Genomic DNA, 27030 nt, shown 5'->3' on the forward strand with positions numbered 1-27030 from the left:
GAAGGCAGAAAAATAAATGGATTTTGCTTTTTATCGTTGGAAAATTAAACATTTACAAAAGAACACCCCAGGTTTCAATAATGAAAACAAAAGATGTATAACTATGGGCTGAACTGTATGTGATACTAAATGTGTTGCTTGAAAATCAGGTGACCCGATACTAAGGAGGACATAGGTACCATGAGCATCTACAAAGTAAGATGCAATTGCCCAAATACCTAAACAGATATTAAATATAAGAAACCTCTTATACTTTAAAAAACCAACCAACCAACAAACCTATTTTCATTAATCAGAAACAGTGACAAAAGCCGCAATCTTATACAAATATAGTTGGGACATATGCCCCATTAAATTGAATTGAGTTTGCCTCTGCGTAGACATGTATAGGATTGCACTGTAAGACAACCTAGTGATGTAGAAAAAATTGGCTCCTTTTCCCTTATGGGGCATCCAAGAGCCCTCATAGAGTCCTTAAGTGGGTTCCCTATCAGTAGGAGAAAATAACAGGCCAACCAGAGAATATCGAGAAGCAAAGCAGCTAGTAAGCCTGATCTTTATTAAACTGTTACAACAGGGTCCTCACTCACCACGTGCAGGAGGGAGGAGGAACCCAGAACCATGGTGTGCAAGCCGTTATATAGACTATTGAAATTGCCCACCCTGTAGCTCAAGACCAAACATCATACATACATCACAGAAGGAAGTGGTCTACAACAGAAATCCTGCCTGCCAGAATACCTGACAATGGCCAGTGATTGCTTACTTGGGCAGCCTGGTCATTCTTTTGTGATGGTAAATACTCCTGAGTCCAGGTCACAGGCTCACCCTATTAATACACAAAGATGCCCTAAAGACAGGTAAGCAAAAGACAATGGAGAGGCCATTTCCTTCTTCCTTGCAGAGAAAAAATTGAGGTCAATTTGGGAGAGTCAAAATGGTTTCAGGATTGCTCTCCCATACTGTTTATGAATATTTATTTTATATACAGTGGTACCTTGGGTTACATATGGTTCAGGTTACATACGCTTCAGGTTACAGACTCCGCTAACCCAGAAATAGTCCCTCGGGTTAAGAACTTTGCTTCAGGATGAGAACAGAAATCGTGCTCCGGCGGCGCGGCAGCAGCAGCAGGAGGCCCCATTAGCTAAAGTGGTGCTTCAGGTTAAGAACACTTTCAGGTTAAGAACGGACCTCCAGATCGAATTAAGTACTTAACCCGAGGTACCACTGTATATGAGACCTTAAGTTCTTATAACACTAGTAATGAAGAAGGCATGGCTGTTAAGAGAGCTATAGAGAGAGGGCTTCAAAGTCTCATTCAACCACTGACTCTCTCTTTGTGACACCCAAAGAATCTTCTGCTTTTATTGCTATGGCGATGGAGGGGCAAATCATTTCTGACTACACTGGGAACCTAAGATCTGTTTCGACAGAACCAAGGAATTAACAGGCCAGCTTCTGACTAAGCACACTGGTTTTCTAATCCACCGTTAATTCCTGTGAGTATTTGTGTACCAAGATCTGTGAGAGTTCATGTGTGTAGAAATAGGCAGCACCGCAGGATTCTTTCGTTATTTGGATACTCCCTCTTAAGTCAATAAGAAAATCTTCCCTGCAGTTTCACCCAAGTACATTTTTTGGGGATTGGTTGTTAGTGGGAAACACTCATTTTGAAAGAGGAAATATTAAGCAGACTTGGATCGTTTTGACCATACAGCATTATGGCTGTCAGTCATTTAAAAGTTTTTTATCTGATTAATTATCTGTCTAACCAATCAATTAAGTGTAAACAAATGAGCACATTACCACATTTTAATATTAATTCTGGTTTGAGCTATTGAAAGAAATGCAAGGTAACTTATAATTTAACAAAACAGAAGCTACATTTTATTACTTCCTCATTTATTTTCTATTACAATAGCACATGAAGAAAATGGCTTCCAAAAATAATAGTCTTTAAATCATAACCGCACTGATTAAAAATTGCCCTTGATGATTAAAACTACCTCAACCAATTAATCAACTAAAACTTTGGTTGCTTAATCTACCAATTAACTGTACTAATCTTATCCATTAATTTTATCTACTAAGGTTCACACCTTGTAAATAACACCTTTGATTTTAGAACTGATAGATGAATCAGGTGGTTACTGTGCTTTCCCAGAAAGGATAATGTAAATGTAAGTTGAATGGCAGCCAGTACTTTGAGTTCATTACCCTTTCACATTTTTTTCACAATGGCAGGAACATTCAGTGGGGTCTTGGACTTGGGGGGACGCTGGGCAGAGTTTCAGCTTGATAACCACCACTATCTTGTTCTACTAAAGGAAGGGCGGGGGACTGCAGGGAGACCAGCCGCACAATGAAATCAGACAAAAGTGGGCTAAGTAACCCCCACCCCTACTCCTCTAATTCAGATTTGCTTACTTAGCTGAACAGAGATCTATTCTTGGTGGCTAAAGATGGTCCTGGCTCCCAATTATGGCGGAGCTAGGACTGACACAGTCATAAGCTCCCATCCAATTATCTTGTACAGAACTCATATTCTTTTCAGATAAACATTTTGGCTGTGTACACATCACCCATTTCCCCAAAGAATCCTAAGAACTGTACTTTGTTAATATTTCTAGTCAGATATAGGTTGTACCGGGACCTGCCGTTTCAGGAATGTAGTGAGCTGAGACAAGTTCAAACAACCGATGCCCAGTTAAGTTCAGTAAATGTTCAGTATGTGCATTTAGCTTGTGTGCATTCAGCTTTACATATGTGCCCCTCACCAAAAAAGGTGGAGTGAAAAGTGGTGAGGTTTTGGAGAAATGACTTTGGCTATTCCACCAACCATTGAACCTAGTGTGTTTTGAGTATACAGTGGTACCTCAGGTTAAGTACTTAATTCGTCCTGGAGGTCTGTTCTTAACCTGAAACTGTTCTTAACCCGAAGCACCACTTTAGCTAATGGGGCCTCCCACTGCTGTCATGCCGCTGCAGCACGATTTCTGTTCTCATCCTGAAGCAAAGTTCTTAACCTGAAGCACTATTTCTGGGTTAGTGGAGTCTGTAACCTGAAGTGTATGTAACCTGAAGCGTATGTAACCTGAGGTACCACTGTACACGATTTTTGCTTTCAGCGCAATCCCCGGGACATAATCACCACGTAAGTTGGGCACTTACTGTATACATAAGACCAGCCCAACAACAAGGCGCGCTTGTCAGTCATGTGCCAAAGCAATCTAGAGGACAGTGTGTGTTTGAGGTTCCCTGGTGACAACTTATTTTGAATTCCAGCCTCAGCATTTGCAGGTAGCCTGGTTGCACAGCCGCCTTTTCTTGCTGTAGGATGACATAATAGCAGATTTAATGAGAGGACACTTTCTCTCTAATGACCTTCACAACACTTCACCCCTTCTGTAATGTCAGTGGAACTATGTCGGTCTTCAAATATTACACAATGCCAACAGTTTGGTAACATTTAGCTAATGGTCAGAAAGGAGGGATTCACAGATATTCCCCACAGTTTTTGACAAGGAGTGTAAGGCACTCACAGAGCATTTAGTTTGCCTATTTTAGCACACTGGTATAAATAATACATATACATATGGACGTTTTCAAAGAAGCAAAACACACAACTGCATGAGGTGAATTGAGGCCCTCGCCGAATGCAGAAGGCTAAAATCTAAGCAAAACCCTTCTGTTCTTTCAGAGGTAATGGGATGTAACAAGTTTTTTTACAGCTGGAACTTGCTGGAACTCAGTTCTGGCACCTATCAGGTGGGCACCATTACCATTCAAAGAGAATGAGGGAGGTGTTCACAGTGAGTGCCGGCATTTATTCTTCTAGAAAAATAGCACTGGATGTCACAGTTCTGAGGAAAAGGACTAAAGGCATATTCGGAGATGATTCAAGAAGTGAAACAAGTCACAGATCAAAAAGTTAAAGTTGTGAAGTGACCATCTGAAGCGAACACTTGGTTCAAGCTTGAGGATTTTTGAAAGTCCCTTCTATTCTTTAAAAATTTAAACCCATCTTATTTCTTGTTTGCCTTGTCTTTCTGTTTCAGTGATGGGGAACCTATAGCTCTCCAGATGTTGTTGGACTACAACTCTCATCATCTCTGACCACAGGCCCTGCTGGCTGGGGTTGATGGGAGTTAGAGCCCAATATCTGGAGAGCTATGGATTCCCCAACCCAGAAATTTAACAAATAATGTTATTGTTATATTTGTTATATTTATTTGTTATGTAACAATAAATGTTCTGCCTTTTAATGGTCTCCTAAAATCTGCTCCTTGAGGTGAATTATCTCACTCTGCCGGATGTTACAGCTGGCTATGTTTTGCATTTTAGCTTTGTTAAGTTTTTTTTCTGAGTAAAAACTTCTATAGACAGGAATTATAGACATCCATATGGCGCAGAGAGTCTTCTGTGGCATGAAGTGTGGACATAACCCTCTGGGGATGAGGGGAAATATTTTGGAGTTATACAAGATAGCATTGTCACGTGGATACAGCTGGGCTCTGAGTTTTATTGGATTAATAATGCTTATGGATTGTGGTAAAATATATAAGCTCAAATTCTGAGCACAAATCAACAAATAGTGTGACTCAGAAATCAACCAAAATCAAAATCAACAGAATACCTTCCCAAATAGCCATTCCAAATAAGGCAAAGCTACAACCTCAGGTTATTTCCCCCTTAGATACCAACCTGGGCTGCGTACATATCGTACATTTAAAGCACATTGAAAACAAACACATCCTAAAATAATCATGGGAACTGTTGTTTATCCCTCACAGAGCTACATTTCCCAGCAGCCGTAAAAAAAACTACTGTTTCCCAGATTCTTTGGGGGATGTGCTTTAAAGGCATGATGTGTATGCAGCCTTTTTTTTCCCTGGCACATACTAAAGACTCCTGCCATCTTTGAATTCTTTATTTAATAAATTTATACCCCATCCCACCCCTCCTCCCAAAGAAGCATAGGGTTTTGTGGGTGGGTTCCTACAAGGTATTCTATTTATCTGACATTATAATAAATTTGCATTCCTATGGAAGGGACCCCGAGGGTGATCTAGTCCAACCCGCTGCAATGCAGGAACTCAGCTAGATCATACGGAACAGATGGCCATCCAATTTCTGCTTAAAAACCAGCAGTTGATGCTAGTAAATAAATGAACAGCTGCACACATGTACACACACACATATACAGTGGTATCTTGGTTTACAAACTCAATCCGTTCCAGAAGTCTGTTCTTAAACCAAAGTGTTCTTAAACCAAGGCGTGCTTTCCCATAGCAGCGGGGGACTCAATTTACACTCAACAGGTAGCCAAACTTGTTCTTATTCCAAGGCAAAGTTCACAAACCAAAACACCTACTTCCAGGTTTGCAGCATTCTTAATCCAAGTTGTTCATAAACTAAGCTGTTCTTAAACCAAGGTACCACTGTATATAGATATTCTAAAGACAACACAAGTCCCCAGTGCTCTCTCATCCAAAGGAAACTAAAACCTATGGTACGCTTGGTCTTCTTGCTATTCAGGGAAGTAAAGACTCAATAACAATATTCACACCAAGAATATTGGGTCATATAGTATTCGTTGCTGGAATTCTAACAACTTGACATTTCTACTTGATACATATGATGATGCTCAAAAGGAAGGTTCTAGAAATACTGTCAGCAGCCCTAGGCTCTCTCCATCACAGCTTTTCAATGCATGCAGATAGTAACCACCTCTGGGTGAAAAGATGTCCTTTCCACATTTGAAATAAAGTATGAAATAACAAATTTACTGTGTTGCAAAACACAGACAACCTGTTTCAAGTTTTCTACATTTCATTCTTTTTACAGTGCAGTCTGATGCATGTTTACATGGCAGTAAATCTCACTGCATTTAAAGGGGTCTACTAAACAACAACAACATTCCCAGTCCAGTATCCCTAGGACTAAAGCTTTCAATGTCTAATTGAACAAACCACTGCTTTGATTTGGGCAGGCTCCTTTTTCAGAATTCATCCTATTCTAATCTTTGTTCTTCCCTGCTTTCCTGTGAGGCCACCTTTCCAGTTTTCCAATTTCCAATTCTGTCTGTACAATGACCTGGCTGCTAGCATTTCTGATTGCTGGTATATAGATGAAAAATGCAGGCTAATGGATATAGTTATTGTGGTGAAAGCATCCCACTTAGCTTGAGCCTGTCGTGGTGTTTCACAGTTGATGTTTTATTTGTTGTGTCCTCTGCTGTCTCCCACACAATGGACACCAAGAATGATACTATCTCTCTATATAGTTTGTTTGCCTGATAGTATAGTGATTTTGTTCTGCAGTGCAATCTCTGAAAATCTAACAGACTACGGCCAAGGTAGGAGTTCTTCTGCTCTCACAATTCTGAAAAGCAGGATGTCTATATTTAAGTTGCAAGTTAACTCTGTACAATGGCCTGCAAAATGTGCAAGAACCCTGAAGTAAGGCCACATCAGTGCTTTTTGCATTGTGGAGTGGTTTGGAATCACCTGAGTTTTATTACAATCCTTTTGTATGCAACATGTGTTACTTTGGTTGCAGCTCAGGGTAAGGAGCAGACACTGGCCTTCATTGCATGCTAAGAAAATGATTTATGGTTAACTGAGAATCCTGTAGAGCTGATTTGTTGCCCCCTTGAAGCATTCCTGAAAAATTAAAGGACTCGTGTTTCACAGTTTAAGAAAATTTCAAATTCACTGAGCCCCAAATCTCTGGTGAGTTTCTGCTCTTCATAGAAAAAGCCACACACAATGGCCTCTTTTCATCTGCCTTCTCTGGAAGACTCTCTTGGAAACTCTTGCTGCTGCTAAGGAAAGCTGTATGACTAGCCTCAGCTGAGATCTTGCCCTCTCTTTCTGGTGAAAGTTTATCCTCCTTGACCGGCTGGCTGGCAATTCTAGTAACCTTAAATTGAAGTGCAGAGGAGGTAAGCTGCATAAAGAACAGCCATAGGCATGGTGGAAGGATCCTTCCTGCTAAGGATATACCAAAGCAGCCCGGCCAATTCTGATTTTACTCCATAGTCAGCTGTTTTCTTTCAACTTTTCCTGATAGGGAATGAAAACCAAGCTCTGCAGAGCAGGCTGGGGCTACAGGTCTGACTTGGCCTCTGTCTGCTTCCACTGCTGCTCCCTTTCCTGCCCAATTTAAAACCGGCTTCGCATTTCACACAGGGTGATGACACTACTCTGGCTTGCACTATTCCCGATACCTCTCTCATGCTGTGCGCCTCTAAAATCAGGAACAGAAGTCCTCTACATAGAGTTAGGGACAAAATGTCTTCAAATGTTTTCCATAAACAAAAGAAGGAAATGATTAGCTTTAAGGGATTAACCAGTCTTTCTGCAATATGTATGTATTCAGAAGATCTGGAGTTTACTTGTGCCATGGAACCAGGATGAACCCAGAAGCAGACAAGCTCTGAAATCATTTCCTAAGATTCCTGCATTTTCTATTTTGCAGGAGAGCCATTATGCTCCTTCCTGCTCGCAGGCTTCTGGTTGGCCACTATGTGAGCAGGATGCTACGTGATCCAACAAGGCCTTTCTTGCTTTTGAAAGTTTATGCAATGGGTTTCAGTTGAAGAATTAGAAGAGGAGGTGTCTGTTTGAAAGATTTGGGGAGTTGAGGGCCCGATTCTCGACTGAACCTCCCTAAACCACACAAGCCTCCATTCTTCATTTCAGCTCCCTTTCCCACACTTTCCATGCTGTTTCTGATTTTCTTTATGGACCAAATAAATGATTCAGCAGCTGGGGTAGGGCTGAAATGGAAGCGTACAGGGGTACCAACTTGAATAAAATATTGTGGGTGCCCAGGTCAGCCTCGCCCCACATAATCAATCACATGATGCAGTGCACAAACACTATTAGAATGGGAATGCCCATCAACTTTGTGGGGGCCCGGCTCACTCAAATATTTTATTGTGGGGGCCAAAGCCCCTATCGCCCCTAGTACAGTCATATCTCTTGTTACATTTGCTTCAGGTTATATCTTTTCAGGTTGCGTCCCGCGGCAACCCGGAAGTACCGGAAAGGGTTACTTCCGGGTTTCATCACTTGTGCATGCGCAGACGCTCAAAATGACATCACACGCATGCGCAGAAGCAGCGAGTCGCGACCCGCACAGACGCAGGTTGCGTTCTGCTCATGTTGCGAATGGGGCCCCAGAATGGATCCCATTCGCAACCAGAGGTACCACTGTAGTTGACTCCTGTGGAAGGCTATGTCCTATTCTCTGCACTTTACAAATTTGTCCAACTGGCCCTGGAGTCATTGTACGGAAGTGGAATGAGCAACAGTATCAGAATCCTACAAGTGATGACCAGTCAGATCATTTCACACCCTTAGAAATGTTTTTTGTAGCCTTTGTAGCAAATATTTTCTTTTCTCATGGTTTACTATTCTGCTCAGTGCATGTGCCCTTTGAGTGCTCATGAAACAATTTAGCAAGCACATGAAAGCAAGGAACCTTCTCTTGCATAACCACCACCAAGATAAGTTAGAGCTGCATCATGAAACAATCTGATTCATTTCTGAATTTTCCAACAGTTTTTGCCCAAGGGGACTGTTAAACTTGGGACACAGGAACAATTTATACGATCTGAAGAGAAACCAGAGTAACCACAATTTAGTCTTTTAAAATATTGTTCTGAACTATTCCAGAAGGTTAGTATAGGGACATCTAGGGATGTGCCCTTCTTCCTGCCTCTCCAGCTAAAAATTCTAAGGGGCCCTTGAAAGTTGTTCTTTCTCTCTCTCTCTCTTCCAGACAACCAGCAGCTAGCTGTTCTGAATATTGTTTCTTGCGTTGTTGTATCACTTCTGAGTGGCTCCAGCAAATCTTACAAGTTCTTCCAAGATCTGAGGCTCCTTCAGATGACCTGTTTATTGAGCATTCATCCTGATTTGCTTGCACAGAGCTTATACGGAGGGTAAACTATATCTCATCTTCACTGAGAATTCATTCAGATTTGTTTGCGGAGATGTTATATGGCGATGAGCATTCATCCTGCATTAATTCTGATTTGCCTGCATGGCATTTATATGTCTCCCTATTAAACATTCATTCATTCCACATTTTTCAGAGCATTTTGCCAGCACTTTCCCAATCATAAAAAGTTTATTTTAAAAAGAAGTAAAAAGTAGATTTGTTGCCCAAGGGAGACAGACCACTTTCATCCACTATAATTGTGCAAATCTAAATTCCCAGGATAGTGCTCGAATATTTCCTGCAAGATTCTGTCTGGTAGTGACCCTAGACAGCTTGTGCATGTGGGGAAATAAGATAATATAAACAACTTTCATCACAGTTCAGCCTCCATATTTCCATCATGGTGAAGGGGCTTGCAACTAAGGATCTGCCCAGAGAGAAAGATAAGCTATCTAATGCTTGGGTCCTAGTGTTGATGGTGAATCTGTTTCTTCTTGCTAAATCTTTTGTTCAAATCCTGCTTCTGGAAAAAAGGTTCTCCATGTCTTCCAAGTTCTAACATCTGGTGCAGGCAGTACCAGGCACTTACGTCATCAAGATAAATAATTGTGAAGAGCCCTCAGAAGGAAGTTGCAGCATTCATGCTATGCTGGTTGTTGACAGGTTCTGTGACAAATTGGGAGAAAGATAAGTAGAATGATTTATGATGAACAGGTGATGACTGCTTAAGAAATGAACGGACCATTTCTATGGCATGGACCACTTTTCTGCATGAGAGGCACAGGTAACTGAAGAGGTGAGTTATGTAGCACTAAATCAGACTCAGTTGTGCAAGAGATTCAGTACTGTGATTGCAGTGGGTCTTCTAGGTGCCTGTGGTCTCTGAGTCTTTTCACATTCAAAATCCACATTCCATCAGTAAGATATATAACATTCCTTCCTTAAGAAGACCCCAAGCTTGTAGAGTAAGATGTGTGATATATTATTTGAAAAGCTGCTAGTGATGGCTTATTATCTGTTTCTTTAAGAAATGGTATACCCTGCCTGAGCAATTACAAATTCCCTAAGCTGCTTACATTTATTTTAATGACCACAATTTCTAACTAGAAAAAAAATCCTGCTAATACTAAACATCAGAAAACAAAACAACAGCAAGTAACGCTGGAACGGTAAAATCAGAGGCAAAGTCTCAAACTGGTGCTCAAGAAATTAAAATGTATTATGATGGAGGTTATGCCCGGGGGAGAGCAGAATGCACTCTTTTCTTCTAATGACATAAACTGTGGAAGTTCATGTATATAGCATGTCTGTTCAAAGGTTGTGTTCTTCAAACCCATGTGTTCCAATCAGTACAAGAGGCAAATCCAAACTGCTCCTGTTTTTTTTTAATATTGTTATGAGTTTGTGGGGTGCCTGGACTCCCCTTCTAATTCCTGGACCCTGCTTCACATTTCTGGGTTCCAGACACTGGATTTAGCATGTTAAACTATAAGCAAGGAGCCAGCCTGGTAATGGCCCGCAAGGATGTGTGGCTCTATGCCCGAGGGCAAATGGAAGGAGTCCCTCTTTCAACTCAGAATTAGTTACAAAGACAAAAGCCTTTGAATGAGTTTTAGGGTTGGAAGGAGGGCAGTTGTTTTTAGGATTGCAATTGAGGATGCTGTAAGCTAGAGAGGAAAAATGGTAGTCTGTTAAATGCAGCAAGCTGAGCAAGGAGACAGAGGGCCATGGCTGATTTCCCCAAGATTGAGGCCATGGGAAAAGCAAGAACCTCCTGGAGTGTAATGCTGTGAGTCCCTCCATCATAGGCTCAGGTTGAATATATATCTATATCTATGGATATATGTATGATATTTGATATAAACCATATATCATAAAGACACCACAGTCTCCTCTGTGCCTTGTTTCCAAAGGAAACACAAACCCTGGGTAAGCGCCTTGGTTCCTTTGGATCCTCACACCACTTGGAGACTGGGGTGGCATGTAACGATATTTTCAAAGAACAGCCATTGTATTCCACTCCCAATAATCCTGGGTGCAACCTAAAATCTGTTTTGCACCCAGCACCTGAGGTTAGCCATGTGGCAATAAAGGACCTCCTCTGTCATGGCATCCCAACTCTGGGACACTTTCCTAGTGCCTAGTTTCATCAAATGTAGGGGCCTGGAAAAGACTTTTTTCAAAAGAAACAATCCCCAGGCTTTTGATGGCTACTTTATATCGGCAACATCTGAGCTTTGTTAAATTGTATTAACTTTTTGGTGTTTGCCACACTTTGGGCTTCTTTGGGAGGAAGGAGGGATAACTCAGACTCCTATTCATCTCAGAGTCAATGCTTCAAGCCCTACTTTGGGTAAAATATTCCTGCATTGCAGGGGGTTGAACTAGAAGATCCTTATGGTTCCTTCCAATTCTACAGTTCTTTGAGTCTGTGAAAGTCAATAAGTAACAAATACATAAATGTCCACATCTGAGCAGGCGTCTGTTACGGTACCTTGCAAGAGTATTGAGTTGAACATGGACACATTCCTATACACCAGGGAGTAAGTCCTATGGTAATCACCCAATGAGCTGACATGTGCAGAATCACACTGAAGTCAGTTGAGGCTTGTGCTAATAAATCTGTGTAGTTTGTGTAAAATTCATCAAGGAACCCATTCACCTTTAACAGCACATTTTGAGCCCGATTTCCCTTCTTCCATTTCTGTCACCCACGCTTCACATCCAGTCAGCTCCACTCCATATGTATGGTTTAATAAATAAATATTTATACATGCTAAATAGGCTAGAGAGAGAGAGAGATGATAGGGTTTTGTTTCCCCCAGAGGAAGGGTGTTCTGAAAGTGGGACTGTTGTTTTCCCTGTTCCCCTGGTTGCTCCTCCATGCTGCGGGCTGCTCAACTAACTGTGGCTGCAATTCTGTGCACACTTATCTGAGGATAAAACTCACTGAATGCTGTAGACAGACTTACAAGCTGACAGGCATATAGGATTGTGTTGAAGAGTGAGCTGGCAGGCTGGCTGCTGGGGCCTCTTTCCAAATGCTGGAAAGGGAAAAGGAGAGGCTTTGAGCTAAGAGGAAGTGGAATCTGGCCCCGCCCCTTCCCAGAGCCTGGGAAATGATATCAGGAGGCTGGGAAATGATATCCAGGCTGATGGGGGGGGGGGGCTAGATAGGCTAGATAGACTTTGCAACTTTTAGCATGCTGTAATTATGGCTCAGCTGGGAGAGCATAAGACTCGTAATCTCAGGGTTGTGGGTTCAAGTCCCACATTGGCTGAAAGATTCCTGCATTGCAGGAGGTTGTGTCCAAGGAAGGTCCTAGAACAGATAATTAAACAGTCAGTCTGTGAGCATGTAGAAAAGGATGCCGCAATTACTAAGACCCAGCATGGGTTTCTCAAAAATAAGTCATGCCAGACCAATCTGATTTCTTTTTTTGATAGAATTGCAAAGTTGGTGGATCAGGGAAATGCTGTGGACATAGTGTATCTTGATTTCTGTAAGGCTTTCAGCAAAGTCCCCCATGATATTCTCGCGAGGAAGCTGGTAAAATGTGTGTTGAAAGAGGTAAACGTTTGGCGAAAGAAGAATGGCAGACAAAATTAATGGACTACGCAGAATTAGATAAAATGACAGGAAGGATTTGAAACCTGCGGGACCAGAGATTCACAGAAGATTGGAAGAAATATACGAACTATTTGAAGAGCAACTGTAATCAACAAATTACACTAGTAGAGACTACAAGAAGTTTTGTAAGGAGAAATGTATGAAGTATTGCAAAGTAGAGAAAGAACAGAGATATTAGTTATGAGATTTAAATGTAATAGTAGAAGTAAGAAATGTATATTAAGTGAATAGAGTGGAAAATTTTCAGATGTGATTGACGGAAGTCAAAAAATGGTATAAGATATGAAAGTATGTTTAATTATTGTTGAAAATGATATGTTGAAAAACTAATTAAAAAATATAAGAAAAAGAAAGAAAGAAAGAAAGAAAGAAAGAAAGAGGTAAGCATTAGGTAGATTTGTAGCTGGTTAACTGACCAAATCCATTAATGATTCCTAGTCATCCTGGAAAAAAGTGAGAAGTGGGGTGGCCATCTGTCAAGCATGCTTTAGCTGAGATTCCTGCATTGCAGAGGGTTGGATTAGATGACCCTTAGGGTCCCTTCCAACTCTATGATTCTAGATGACCCTCTAGTCCTTTCCAGGCCTACAATTCTATGATTCTATGCTAATGTGATTGTTCTCTCTCCATCTCTCTCTCTCTCTCTCTCTCTCTCTCTCTCTCTCTCTCTCTCTCTCACACACACACACACACACACACACGATTTTAGTTTGCATTTTTTTGCTGTCTTTATATTGAGCTATTCTGCCCCTTGTAAACAGGTTTTCATGTTATTTCAGAGACCCATAAAAAAAAATTGACCAGAGGTGAAATGGAACAAAGGAAATATGGAGAAGAGGCCCTTTGACAGTTTAAATAGAGGAAACTTGTTTCCTTGCTTTCAGAATTTTCATCCTTTTTCTCCCTTCATATGATTCACTTACATGGCCTTGGTCTTTATTTAGTTTGAGGCCATAGACATTAATCATCCAAACTGAATCTTCCTCACCATCAGCCATTACTTCAATATCATCTGTAAAGATCAACTGAACAGCCATTATCATTTGGTACTTGTAAAATCTACCACAGTTATGAAATAATAAGGGAATAAATGCTTGCCTTTGGGTGGAATCCAACTTTTATCTAAAGCGATCTGCTACACAAGAGGGAATCTGCAATTTTGTCAAAGTCCTTCAAGTGGATTAGGTCTACCAGTAGTTTCTGATAAGGTTACTGTCAGGGACTCTGGGGCTTGAAGTGTCTAAGGCTGTGAGTTACTATGAAAAGTCTGTACTAAGAACCCACTTTGAATGCAGAAAAGACTAGGGGTGTACAATAGTGCCCCTCCTCGAAGTGATTGGCAGGAAGTATGAACCCTCTGGATTGGACTATAATATAAACACTAGGAGCCTAATGTTCTGCCTTTGCCTGCACACACATCATACATTTAAAGCACATGATTTCCCCCAAAGAATCCTGGGAACTGTAGTTCACCCAGAAAGAGCTACAAATCCTAGTACCCTTAAAAATTATAGTTCCCATGATTCTTTGGGGGGAAACTGTATGCTTTAAATATATGATGTTTATGCAGCCCTAGTCTGAATGAGATAACAGTGCTTTCTGTTTGCTGCACATTAAATTCTAGCAACTAGCTCAAGACACCTCACGGACCCTGAGTTGGAGACCCCCCCCCCCACATGGTTAACAGGCCATACATAGCCAGTCATCTATTATTATTGATGCTATTTTTTTATTATTATGTTATTAGTAAATGTAATAGCTATAGTAATGATATATAGTACATTATGTAGAGTAACTTCAGCAAATGCTAGCTCTAAGGAACTTACAATCTAAATTCAAATGGCTGGAAAGGACGATAGGATGGGGCAACTTGGCGTCCTTTTAGACAAGACTTTTAATGTGCATTCGGGGCAATTTATGCTCTTGAAGATATTGAGATGGTCATACACGCTTCCGCTTTTAGATTTGTCCCCTCAAATCTTTCTCCATGGTCAAACGGCATCTCTTGCAATCTCTGTGTGGTCTGTAGTCCCCCCTCAACCACAGCCAAATGTTCCATTTAAAAAAAATCTCACTTTTGTTGCGCTACAGTGCTAGGGTGTCACAGCAATGTGATGACTTTTTGGTACTGTTGCCACTCCCACATTCGTCCAGTAGATGACGTTTCAGTGGAAATGAATGAAGGCTTAGCACAGCAATGACATATTTGTGCTTTTTTTAAAAAGCGGGGTGGGGAGAGGTTGCTCTTTGCCACATTGCTGCTATCAGAGCTGCCCCGCTCTCTTTGCTGCTGGGTCAGCTGGTGTTTACAGAGCTGGCTTGCAGGTAGAAAAGAGGAGGAGTGAGGGATGTCATTGGAGCAAGGTGGCAAGCTAATAGTGAAGGCCATGTTGCATTCCCCTCCTCCCATCTTTGTTCCATCCTTTGCTCTTGGGGCTATGATTGCACCTTTGCCCGTCTGTGGGGTACATGGAGAGAGGAGGAAGAAGACTAGCAATAATGAGGAGTGGCAGCAAGAGTGGAAGGATTTTTAATCTTTGTTGGAAGCCGCCCAGAGTGACTGGGGAAACCCAGCCAGATGGGCGGGGTACAAATAATAAATTATTATTATTATTATATTATTATTATTATTTTAAAAAATCATTACAGTTTTTAAAGTGGAGTGTGCGGTCCAATTCCTGACTGCATTTCCTGCCCCATCCCTAAAGTGAGGATCCCTCCGCAGCCTCCACTTGGTTTATTCCACCTGGAATAACAGCTATTTTCCTTGATAGAAGGGGGAAGTAAGGAGACAGTTATGGGCAGTTCAGGAAAGCAAAATGCATAGGTGCTACGGCTGCTGTTTAACATCTGTTAAGCCTCCGTGATGTGCTAAGCACCATTAGGTAACTAAATTTTGCCCATGAAATTAGGGGTTCAGCTGCAGACTGTAGAAAACCCCCAATTACAGAATCAATGATAGAATAACACTCCAGGATCATGGCTGGGCCAGCTATCTTCATGAATACATTCATGGCATTTCTGGTTGGGATTACAGCAAGCTGGTAGTAGCAGTGGGCTTAGGAGGACAGTGGCTTTAATGTAACCACCACAGAGCACACCAAAGATGTTCTTCTGACTTTTCACCCTGGCTAAGCTGTACACTATGATTCAATTAGATCTCTTACATTGTTCACTGACTTTTGGTAAATTACACCTTTGATTTCTGGTCCAATGAAAAGGTGCTAATTACCTTTTTAAGTGCTCGTTTAATGTTCTGCAGTGACATAAAGCATTAGTGCAGCAGACTTGCGTGCAGGAACCTTCCAGAGTGTTCTCCCCCACTGCTTTGTTTAATCAGCCTTTTCCCATTTCTGCTTTCCTTTTCTCCACCCCTTCAAGGCCCCTACGCGGCTAGCTCTTCTGCAGATGAATAAATCTACTATATTGTTTGCTGAAATTGGCTGTCTTTTAGCGTAATGAAAACAGAAACAGATCAGGGTAGCCTGGAAGATTCTCTCCCATTGTCACATTCGGTATTTTACTTCCTGCATTCCCAATTGCCAGTATTTCTGCATCCACCAACTCCACACAAACAGAGTATTCTTCAGCAAATCTTGCTGAAGTCACAACTTGCAGAGTCTGGATAACATCCACTAGATGATAATGTAGGTTGCATTGTGTTTCCCCTGCTATATTACTCACAGGCATGTCAATAGAATTTGGAAGGCTGCATTTTTCAAAGCTACTAGATAAATAGGCACTCCTAAACTTATTTCCTTTTAAATATCCCGTTTCAACCAACAGGATTTGCTGCCAAGGAAATATGCTTAGAATGGTGCTGGGGCACTTCTATGTAGATTACTTTGTAAAGTGTCTGATTAAGACTGGTCCAGATTTTCTAGCAGGATCTGCAAGTATGGTACAGTGATGTTATGTGCCTTACCAGATAAATCCTTGTTGCAGGAAATACTTATCCTGCGGCCTCATCTGCAAACATATATTTTATTAGCTGGCAGATCTTCCTGCAAAGAATCCTGGGCCTTGTAGTTTGGCAAGGAAATGGGAATTCTGTTAGTAATCTCTAGCTCCCTGTCACACAAATTTGCTACTAACCTCAGCATTACGTATGAAGAATGACCATTGTACTAGCTTATGTTTGTAGTATCAACATGCCTAGAGGTACTTTGTGTTGGCACTCCTATTTGTTGGAGAAGCTTACATCTGGAATTACACTGGGGCTACATGTAACATTGACCTCATCAGAGAGTTTAAAGCCATGCCACCTTTTTTGTAGGTGTACACAGCACAACAATTGTAGGTGCAATTGTTCAGGAGTGTCTAACCCCTGAGCAAGGAAAGGATTCTTACTAAGGCTGTGTACACTGAATTACTGGCTTAAAACACAGCTAAAGGTAAAGGTACCCCTGCCTGTACGGGCCAGTCTTGACAGACTCTAGGGTTGTGCGCTCATCTCACTCTAGAGGCCGGGAGCCAGTGCTGTCCACAGACACTTCCGGGTCACGTGGCCAGCGTCACAAGCTGCATCTGGTGAGCCAGCACAGCACACGGAATGCCGTTTACCCTCCCGCTGGTAAGCGGTCCCTATTTATCTACTTGCACCCGGAGGTGCTTTCGAACTGCTAGGTTGGCAGGCGCTGGGACCGAACGACGGGAGCGCACCCTGCCATGGGGATTCGAACCGCCGACCATGCGATCGGCAAGTCCTAGGCACTGAGGTTTTACCCACAGCGCCACCCGCGTCCCACAAAACACAGCTAGGTGGCTCTTTTACTCAATTTGGATCAAAGCACTGGTGGGGGGGAATGCATCAATATGCAGTATTTCACAAAAAACAACAGGACAAATATTGATTGTGGCTAATGGCACGTGTAGGCCACTTCCGAAACCAGCAATGGGAGTGCACTGGATGAGGAGCAAATGGGTCTGCATGCAAAGCCTAACTACCACTCTGCCTCCACCACATCCTGAATTCTCTCCCGTTTCACCCTTGAGCTGGTGGAGCCCCAGCGGTATTGTTAGGTTGCTGTATCTCACCTCCGCTCACTACAGGTGTACGTTGAGGACAGAATCACTGTGTTACCAACTGACAACATTTGATAAATGACATGCAATTGTGTTTTGGCAGCTGACAGTTTACAAGATTTCAAAGTTGACGCTTGCCAAAATCAAAGCCTTCAAGAGGTTCCAGTGGAAAGCTTTTGAATTTCAGGCTGTCAGGCAAAATGTCACATGCAAAGCCTGGCCACCTTCCAAATTTTGCCATTCCCATTTTAAGTAAATTTTCATTATTTTGGAATACTCATTTCAGATTCAGTATCGTGCACTAATGGCATTTTCTCCTTTTTTGCAAATGTCTGACGGCCAGTTTCCCAAAAGCAGTGATCTGACAAAAGATGAGGTGAGAGAACAGAAGCCAGAATCCTGTTGGAATCATGGTGGTACATAAAGCAGCCTGTAGAAACTCCAGGGCTCCCTTCACTCCACAGACATTCACAGCACATGACATGGATGTAGTTTAAACACTGGTTTTTTTAATGCTTTTAAGCACAATAGCCACTTTTATTCAGTTCTATGCCATTTAGGACCTGTCTGTTTAAGAAATCATCTTCCTCCATACAAATCTCACAGGCCTTCCACAGGTCTGCCTTCCAACAGGGCAAAATTTCAGATAGCTGCAACACACTCCCTCCCCCCCCCCAAAAAAAAAATTAAAATTGGAGCTGTACTTCACTCTTCCTGCACCTAAGCCAGCATTCCCAAATCTGGTGCCCTCCAGATGTTTTGGACTACAACTCCCATCAGCCCCAGTAAACACATGCTGGCTAACTGGAGAACAGCAGGTTGGCAAAGGCTGCCCTAAAGTGTTCTTTTAATATGCAAGAGCAAGAATTAACTGCCTGTGGAGGGAGTTGCTCTGGTGCTCCTGTATGAGAATTACCGGTAGTTTCTGGTTCCATATCCTGGCTTTTAAGTGTGAAGAGCCTTGGGAATAATAGTACCTTTTCCTTTAAAATCTTCTACTTTTAACTTAATGACTTCCTCTCTTGTCACATACAAAGCATTCCAGGGTGGAGTTTCCCTCACTAGCCTGATCTGTCAACAGAAGAGGATAATCTTTTCCATTCACACCTCTTAATTCTACTTACCTGGGCTGCTGGAAGTAACTAATTGTTCAGTTCTTCTATGTAGGTGATGAAACTCATGTGACTGGAGTGTAATGAAAGATCCCCCTGGTGATACTGGTCACTTTTGCCTGGTTGATTCTCAACCCTGTCTCTTCACTCGCAGGGCATAAACATGGGGCAGAGTAAGGAGGCAGTTCAGGAATCAGTAGTAGGCCCTGTACTGTGTTTTTATTCATCCGGGGTGTGTGTGTTATGGGGTGGACAGGCAGGGGGACAAGTGGTATAACAATGAAATAAATAGCATTTTGACTCGCACTGTTAAAGCTGAGCATATGTTCCATTTAGTAACTTGGGAAGGGACCATTCTTCTGCCAACAGTTCTGTGAAGAAAGGCATCTATAAATCTATGACCGGACAAGAGTTCAGTAGAGCTTGTGTATCTACACATATGCATGCTGATGTTCTTTCCATTAGATTTCTTTTTAAAATTTACTCCAGCTTATTTTATTATTGCTTCTAAAGAAGATTACATTTGTCCTAGTTTGAACTTGGAATAAAATTTTACTTTAATTTTTAACTGAGCCACAGCCCTCTGCTTTTTTTTTTTTAAAAAAAGAACTGTCAGATTGTTACACAAGAACTGGAATGGCTCCCTTCAAACTTCCTTCGCTTTCATGCCTCCCTTTCCTTTCCATAAATTTCCACTGTGACTTGACACAAGGTTTATTCTGCTGGTGAAGCGGGGGGAATTCCACTGAACTGCGGTGGAATCTTTGAAATATTTTGGTCTTTGGGGCACTTTTTTTCTGGATAAAAATTGGAAGCACACACTACACTACCCCATACTTAAAAAATAAAATAAAGTACACACATATTGTCTTGATTAGCTCTCAAAACTATAGGCAGGATACATCCTTCTTGCAACTGTCCAGATAGCACTGCCTGCTGGTGTTTCACTGTCCTTTTGTCCTGCCGCAGCTCAGGGATATTAATTTGCTTTCTGAGCAATGGTGAGGCTTCAGGGACACTTCTGTGCCTGTCAGCTGAAGTATTGGCTGCATCAAGGAATCCTGTGTGTCCTTACTATATTTCTCAGGATGATGTCAATGCTCATATGCTGGCAGAGAAAGAGTAATCAATATGGTATTGGGCTTCCTTGCATCAGCAGTTAAGAGTAGTTGTGCACCCAGCATAGTGGCTTCCGATGCAATCCTATACGTATCCACACAGAAATAAATCCCACTGAGTTCCATGGGACTTACTCCTAGGTAGGTGTGTATAACATTGTGGCCTTCATTTTTCAAGGCAGCCTAGTTCCCCTCTCTTGGTACACTAGTATGTCCTAGCACATAGTTTGGGAATCAATGCTTTAAAACACAAGGGGGAAGAAAGAGGGAACCATGAATTATATAATTGTAGAGTTGGAAGGGACCCGGAGGGTGCTCTCATTCAGCCCCCTGCAATGAAGAATATTTTAAATTATGATGTATTTTAAATTATGATGTAGCTAAGTTAGTTGAATGTTAGTCCCATTGAAATCAACAGAACTTAGTCATTTCTGTGAGAACTAATTTCAACTAACTTAGCCTGGATCTATCCTAAAGTACTTGGGTCATTTCATTTCCCTCTTTCTTTCCCACTTCCTTTCTTTACTATCCCTCTTCTTGACTTCAGGTGAGTGGGAGGAAAAGCTGTTTGGCTGTTTGTTTGTGTGTGTGTGAGAGAGAGGTGTAAAACAGAGAAGCATCTTAAGGAAGTGTTAGGGCATGATTGAGGAACTTGCTGCCCTCCAGATACTGGTGGACTACCAACTCTCAGCATCGCTGACCATTGGCCATGCTTGGTCAATGAGAAAAGATCATCAGATCATCAGTCATCAGTCAAGTACAGATATAAAGTTAGTGACTTATCTTAAGAGTACTGATTTATGCAGAATGACCTGCTTTTTAATTCTGTACTGGCTAGTTTCACGAGCTAGAGAGAAGACACCAGGGAGGTGACAAAGGGCCAGGGGGAAGTGCCATAGCTCAGTGACTTAGCATCTGCCTTATATTTAGAAAGTCCCAGGTTCAGTTCCTGGTGTCTCCAGGTATGGTGAGGAAAAATGCTTGTCTGAAATTCTGGACAGCAGCTGCCACCTAGAGTAAACAATATTGAGCTAGATGGAATGATGGTCTGACTCAAAGTATAAAACAAAAAAATTCCTTCCAGTAGCACCTTAAAGACCAACTAAGTTAGTTCTTGGTGTGAGCTTTCGTGTGCATGCACACTTCTTCAGATACCTTCAGATACAGGTATCTGAAGAAGTGTGCATGCACACGAAAGCTCATACCAAGAACTAACTTAGTTGGTCTTTAAGGTGCTACTGGAAGGAATTTTTTTGTTTTGACTATGGCAGACCAACACGGCTACCTATCTGTAACTGACTCAAAGTATGACAGTTTCTTATGCCCCTGTGTCAAGCCTGTTAAGAAGGGATCTTGAATGGCTCTGATAGACCTGGAGGAAATTGCCCCTGAACAGAACAGAACCAGCAGCCTTTCAAAAACTGTTGGGACTCTACATGCTCCTTCTGTTATAGTACTTGGATCACTTTTGAACCAGCTTCTTCAATACCATAATTTGGCCATCAAGGATGAGGACATTCTAGCTTAGCAGAAACCAAGCCAAGCATTCTCTTGACTTGCAAGCTGCCATGGTAGTGACAGGAGGAGGAGGTGAAGGTAGTTATGATTAGATGGGCTCAGGACATTGGACATACCATCTTGATGAGTGAGTGGGAAACACTCTGGAAAATAAACATGAACTTTGCAGCATGCTACCATTAAAGAAAACATGTTAAAGATGCAATATAGTTGGTATCAAAACTTTCAAATATATATAAAAACATAGCAAACAACTGTTGGCTGTGCAGGGAAGGTGAAGGAGATACGTATCACATGTGGTGGACATGCAGAAAGATTAGAAAGTTTTGGAATCTCATTTATGATGAGCTGAAAAAGATCTTTAAGTTACCGGTAACCTTCTTAAAAAAGCCAGAAGCCTTTCTGCTTGGAATTTCAGGTAAAGACATTCCAAAAATCTAAGAGAAAATTGTCTATATGCAACGGCTGCAGCCCGAATACTGATCGCAATGAATTGGAAAGGGGGGGAAGTTCCAACCTTATCAGATTGGCAGTGCAAATTACTGGAATATGCGGAAATGGCGCAATTGACTAACAGGCTAAGAGGTAATACAAGACAATCATTTATTAAAAATTGGGATATGTATAAGAGATATCTACAGAATAACAGCGGTACAATATCTGTGGCAGCATTTGAATGACCCTTGTCTAAACGAACTGTTAAGAAACAAGAAAAAAGGTACGAATTGTTGTAAGAAAGTATTAGAAATTAAAGAAAGAGTAAGGTAATAATAAGGTAGAGGGACGCAGGTGGCGCTGTGGGTTAAAGCCTCAGCGCCTAGGACTTGCCGATCGAAAGGTCGGCGGTTCGAATCCCTGCGGCGGGGTGCGCTCCCGCTGCTCGGTCCCAGCGCCTGCCAACCTAGCAGTTCGAAAGCACCTCCGGGTGCAAGTAGATAAATAGGGACCGCTTACCAGCGGGAAGGTAAACGGCGTTTCCGTGTGCGGCTCTGGCTCGCCAGAGCAGCGATGTCACGCTGGCCACGTGACCCGGAAGTGTCTCCGGACAGCGCTGGCCCCGGCCTCTTAAGTGAGATGGGCGCACAACCCCAGAGTCTGTCAAGACTGGCCCGTACGGGCAGGGGTACCTTTACCTTTACCTTTACCTAAGGTAATAATCATAAGTACAGTACATTCATCACCAGAAAGGTTATATGCATCGGGAAATGATAAGAAGTCTATTCTATGTTAGCAAAAAGATAGGAAAAAAGAGATTGCATAAATTTAATTTAAATTTAATTTTTGTAAACATATATGAGATTATTAGTACATGATTGTTTCCATCTTGGTATATTGTGTATATTAACTACGAATTTCAATAAAGTATTTAAACTGGGGGGGGGGGGAGGAGAGACGTCTGGGCTTGGCAGCCAGTCTCCAAGTCAACACCTCCAGCCTTACAGGCCCCAAGGAGATGTACTTTGCCATGGAGAGCTTATGCTGATTTACGGACCATCCCTGCTTGCCTGGGTGCCTCTCTGCTTCTTTATGCTCAGCATGTCTCTTTATAAATAAACAGTTATCGTAAAAACAGCACACGTCTCCAGTGCTCTCTCCTCACAAGGAACCTAAATTCTGTGTAGCACTGCTTCTGAAACTTCTCACTGCTTGGGGAAGGAGGGATTGTGTAACACCATTATTGCAAGAGACAATGTGGCCTGTTAGATTTCATTCAATTATTAGTTGAAAGGGGAAGCCTTTTCTTAGTTTAGGGTGTGCATTTGCCACAGAAAAGAAGAGATGAATGCTGTTTAGACCCTGCAGGAACCAGCAAATATTCCTTTTAATAGCCTATATGAGGCCCCACAAGTGGAGCTTCCTTTTGCCTATATTTAGAAATTGCCAGTGCACAGAAAGAGCATAAATGCTTGTCCATTGTCTGTTTCGTTAACATAGTTATTTGGATGGATGCTGGATCCATCTGTTGTGCTGCCCGCTGTCTTACTGTTTAAAAGGCTGATACACCACACATGGCTCATAGGAAAGGAGCCCTGAGAGCCGACAAGGCTTCAGTGCTTACGTCCCATTCGATTATCTTCATATGAATTAAACCATTTCCAGAAGGGAATGCATTTTGCTTTATTTATTTATAGTTTGATTCTGTGCAACAATGAAATCTGTAGCTTGTTGGAGCAAGGGAAGAATAAATTCCACCAGCAAGATCTCCGCCACTCATTTTACATGCAGGACAAATTGATTTTGAGGATGTTGATGCTTGTCAGTGTTACTGTTTTAGATTTGTGGCTATGTGTCCTGCTTTCGAATGCCATCTATCTGTGACTTCTATTGTGTGTTTTCAAAGGTGTCTAGTACAGTAGAGAAAATGAGCTGCTATGAAAATAAGAATGCTCTGTGAACTCCTGGTTCAAATCTTGCTTCATCCCTAATTCACTGGGAAGCCTCAGACGAACCGCCATCTCAGCCTTAGAGATAATAAAACTAGTCTATTTTACAGGGCTGTTGTAAGGATTATTGAGGGCTTGTGAAGTGATTTGTGTGTGATTTGGTCCCTGTGAGTGATGTGTGTGTGAGGGGGGGAGAGCGGGAATTACCACAGGGACCCTCCTTGCTTTCTGTCACCAGCAGTCATAACCCAGATAAAATAGATTATTAGCCTGGTGAGCTTCCCTTGTGAGGAAGTTGCACAGAATGAGTGCTGCTACAGAGATGACTACTCAGAGCTGCCAGCCTAAATTTAGGTGGTCAAGCAGGGCTTTCTACAATGATTTATGGATTGCAGGGGCACTTTATGGGTCAAGAGATTCCTTCTAGCACCCTGGCGGTGGTCCATTTAGGGCTTTAAATTTAAGAACCAGCACCTTAAATTGTTTTTGGAAGCAAACTGATAAGCAGTGTCGATTTTATATAGGGTTAAAGGTAAAGGTAAAGGTAAAGGGACCCCTGACTGTTAGGTCCAGTCGCAGATGACTCTGGAGTTGCGGTGCTCATCTCGCTTTACTGGCCAAGGGAGCTGGTGTACAGCTTCCGGGTCGCGTGGCCAGCATGACTAAGCTGCTTTTGGTGAACCAGAGTAGTGCACGGAAATGCCGTTTACCTTCCCGCCAGAGCGGTACCTATTTATCTACTTGCACTTTGACCTGCTTTTGAACTGCTAGGTTGGCAGGAGTAGGGACTGAGCAACAGGAGCTCACCCCGTCATGGGGATTTGAACCACTGACCTTCTGATCGGCAAGCCCTAGGCTCTGTGGTTTAGACCACAGCGCCACCTGCACTATGGGCTAATATATTCCAAACATGTTCCAGATCATATAGACAAGACAATGCACACAAGACCTGCTCTGACAGTTTACCAAGCATAAGTAAGTCAGGGTCAGAACCTCCTTCCATTAACCTCCCCCCTCCATGCATTCAGTAAACACAGATGGTCTTATGCACAGGGTTATTCTTGGTCTACCTTGTTCCAGGATGCTGCCTTCAAGCAGCTCATCAAGCTTTGTCCAGACCTTCAACAGATGTAAAACCTCTATAGCACCACTGACTCTCAGGAGCTGTGCCAATTTGCAAGAGCTATAAGCTAGGGTTTGACCCAGGATCAGAGAGCAAACGTGCCTGGCCTGCTGGTTTCAATGATCCTCAAACTGAAGCCACTCCTAAAAATCAATTAGACAGCACTTTGTTTCTTATCGCAGTAGCAGCAACCACAGCACTCTCCTGGAAATGGGAAGAAAGGGCAGAGGGAAATAACCACAGAACAAAAAGACGGAAAAAAATATATAATCTGGGATAATCAGTGGACTTTCTGGGATCCCAACCGCAAATCCTCTGACAAAATACAAGGAGACAGAAGGGACTTGGTTTCAGATGGAAAGTCAGCTAAATAGGTGAATGAGTCCCCTTTAAACTGTCATCATTAATTTGAGCCAAACTTAATTTTAAAAAGCTAAACCAAAACAGCTGGATCTAGGAAGTGATGCTGACCTCTGCACTGGCTGTTTTCCTGTTCTCCACTCAGTTGATCATCAGCTTCCACTTAAAGCAGACTAGAGAAGCCGACACGCTTGCTAGAATCTGTTATTTTCTGAATATTATTTTTTGACATTATCAGCTTGAAGCTAACTCCATTTCCTGAAAAGGAAGCTCTCTTGAAGTATCCTCTTTATTGGTTCAGCTGAAATATTAAGGTGCCAATCCAAGAAGCATTATGCCAAAACCAATGGGATGCCATTTCACCAAATGGCTGGAATGAATATGGAAATGTAGTCATAGTTGGAGAAGAAGCAGTACCTTTATGACATCAGCCACCCTTCGCCCAATCCCCGCTCTTTTCTCAGATATCTTTTCCAGGCATGCAATTTGGCTCTGAGTTGAGGGTGGAGATCCATTAAGGTGGAAACCACCATCTACACAATGTAACACTTACACTGTGGGTTGTTTACATTTAGCAGAACATATTTTGTAAAGCTGGGCCTGGTTGCAAGGAAGATGCAGAACACAAAACTGCTAGGCAGGAGACATACAGGCATCTGCTAAAAACTTGCCAATAACAACAACAACAACAACAACAACAACAACAACAACAGCTCTGCCGGAACAGCCTACTACCTCTCCTGCAGAGGTGGAGACTAACCGTTAGGCTACCACATCCTTTCCTTTGTGATTTGTTTAATACATGGTAACATCCATTTAGGGCTACTAATGTCGCATGGAGCTCCAGCTCTCATTCTTGTCATGCTAGCATGCTGCTGCTTTAGCACAGCCTGAATTTGGAGAGGTATTACAACTTGCATACCTCAACTACTCCATCTTTGAAGCTCAGTACATGCCATCAGGTGAAATTAGGGCGCAATTCAGCCTGGTACCTAGCTCACATACAGCTTATAAACATCTATTTTACTATAAATATAATTTTAAATAAACAAGATATAAATAAACAGTTCAAAAAAGAACACCTCCTATTGACTACTCAGTTCATGTGGTAAGACCCAATCAGTCTTACCCCATTGTGTTAGCACTCAATAAAAGAACTGCTAATTATTTTAGTAAGTGCAAGGGCCAGCATTTTTTAATTGCTTTCTTGATTATAAAGAGAAGCATGACGGCCTATCATTAGAGCAGAGGCATTGACTATATCAACACCGAATTTTTATTACATCGCAAGTATATAAAACAAGAGCTTTCTGTTTTGGTACTGTACACTTTGCACCATATCGACTTACTTTTATTGATCTTTAATAAAAAATGTATAAGTTGAAAGTGTTTTCCCAAACGGCATAAATTAATCGTTATTGCTCCACAGAAAACAAGAAATTGCACTGCAGTAATTAACATTTCCTGGCACCTAATCTGAAAGAGCGCATTGCAAGAAACAGGCCTCAAGGTGTTGTGGAAGTTTAAGAATGCTGCCAACACTAGTGTATGCCTGTTCACCATTCTTATCCCTTGATGCCAATATCTTTTTATATAAGTGGGCATTTTTGTTTTTGTTTTTAAATGCTAGTACCCTTCTCAGCACAAGCTCATTGTCAGTGTTCAACTCAGCTCAGGTCTGGGAAGCTCACCCCATTGTCCTTAGCCCTGAGGAGTTAGCTAAAGAGCAACAAAGCATTTGACTCAGGAAGCCAAGTTGGCTTTCATAATCAGTTAGGCAGCAATAGAAATGTCAATAAGAGTG

At 42.0% G+C, this 27030-nt stretch overlaps 1 long non-coding RNA gene across 1 annotated transcript; it reads left to right on the top strand.

The window, feature by feature from the left end:
* The first annotated feature begins 1409 nt into the window (after positions 1–1409).
* LOC309371236 lies at positions 1410–22018 on the top strand. The gene is made up of 4 exons (XR_014168951.1): positions 1410–1502; positions 8794–8956; positions 9619–9751; positions 21778–22018. It is a non-coding gene; the product is annotated as an uncharacterized lncRNA (long non-coding RNA).
* Positions 22019–27030: the final 5012 nt, after the last annotated feature.

Source organism: Podarcis melisellensis (assembly GCF_964234715.1).
Source record: "Podarcis melisellensis genome assembly, chromosome: 5".
Classification (NCBI taxonomy): domain Eukaryota; kingdom Metazoa; phylum Chordata; class Lepidosauria; order Squamata; family Lacertidae; genus Podarcis; species Podarcis melisellensis.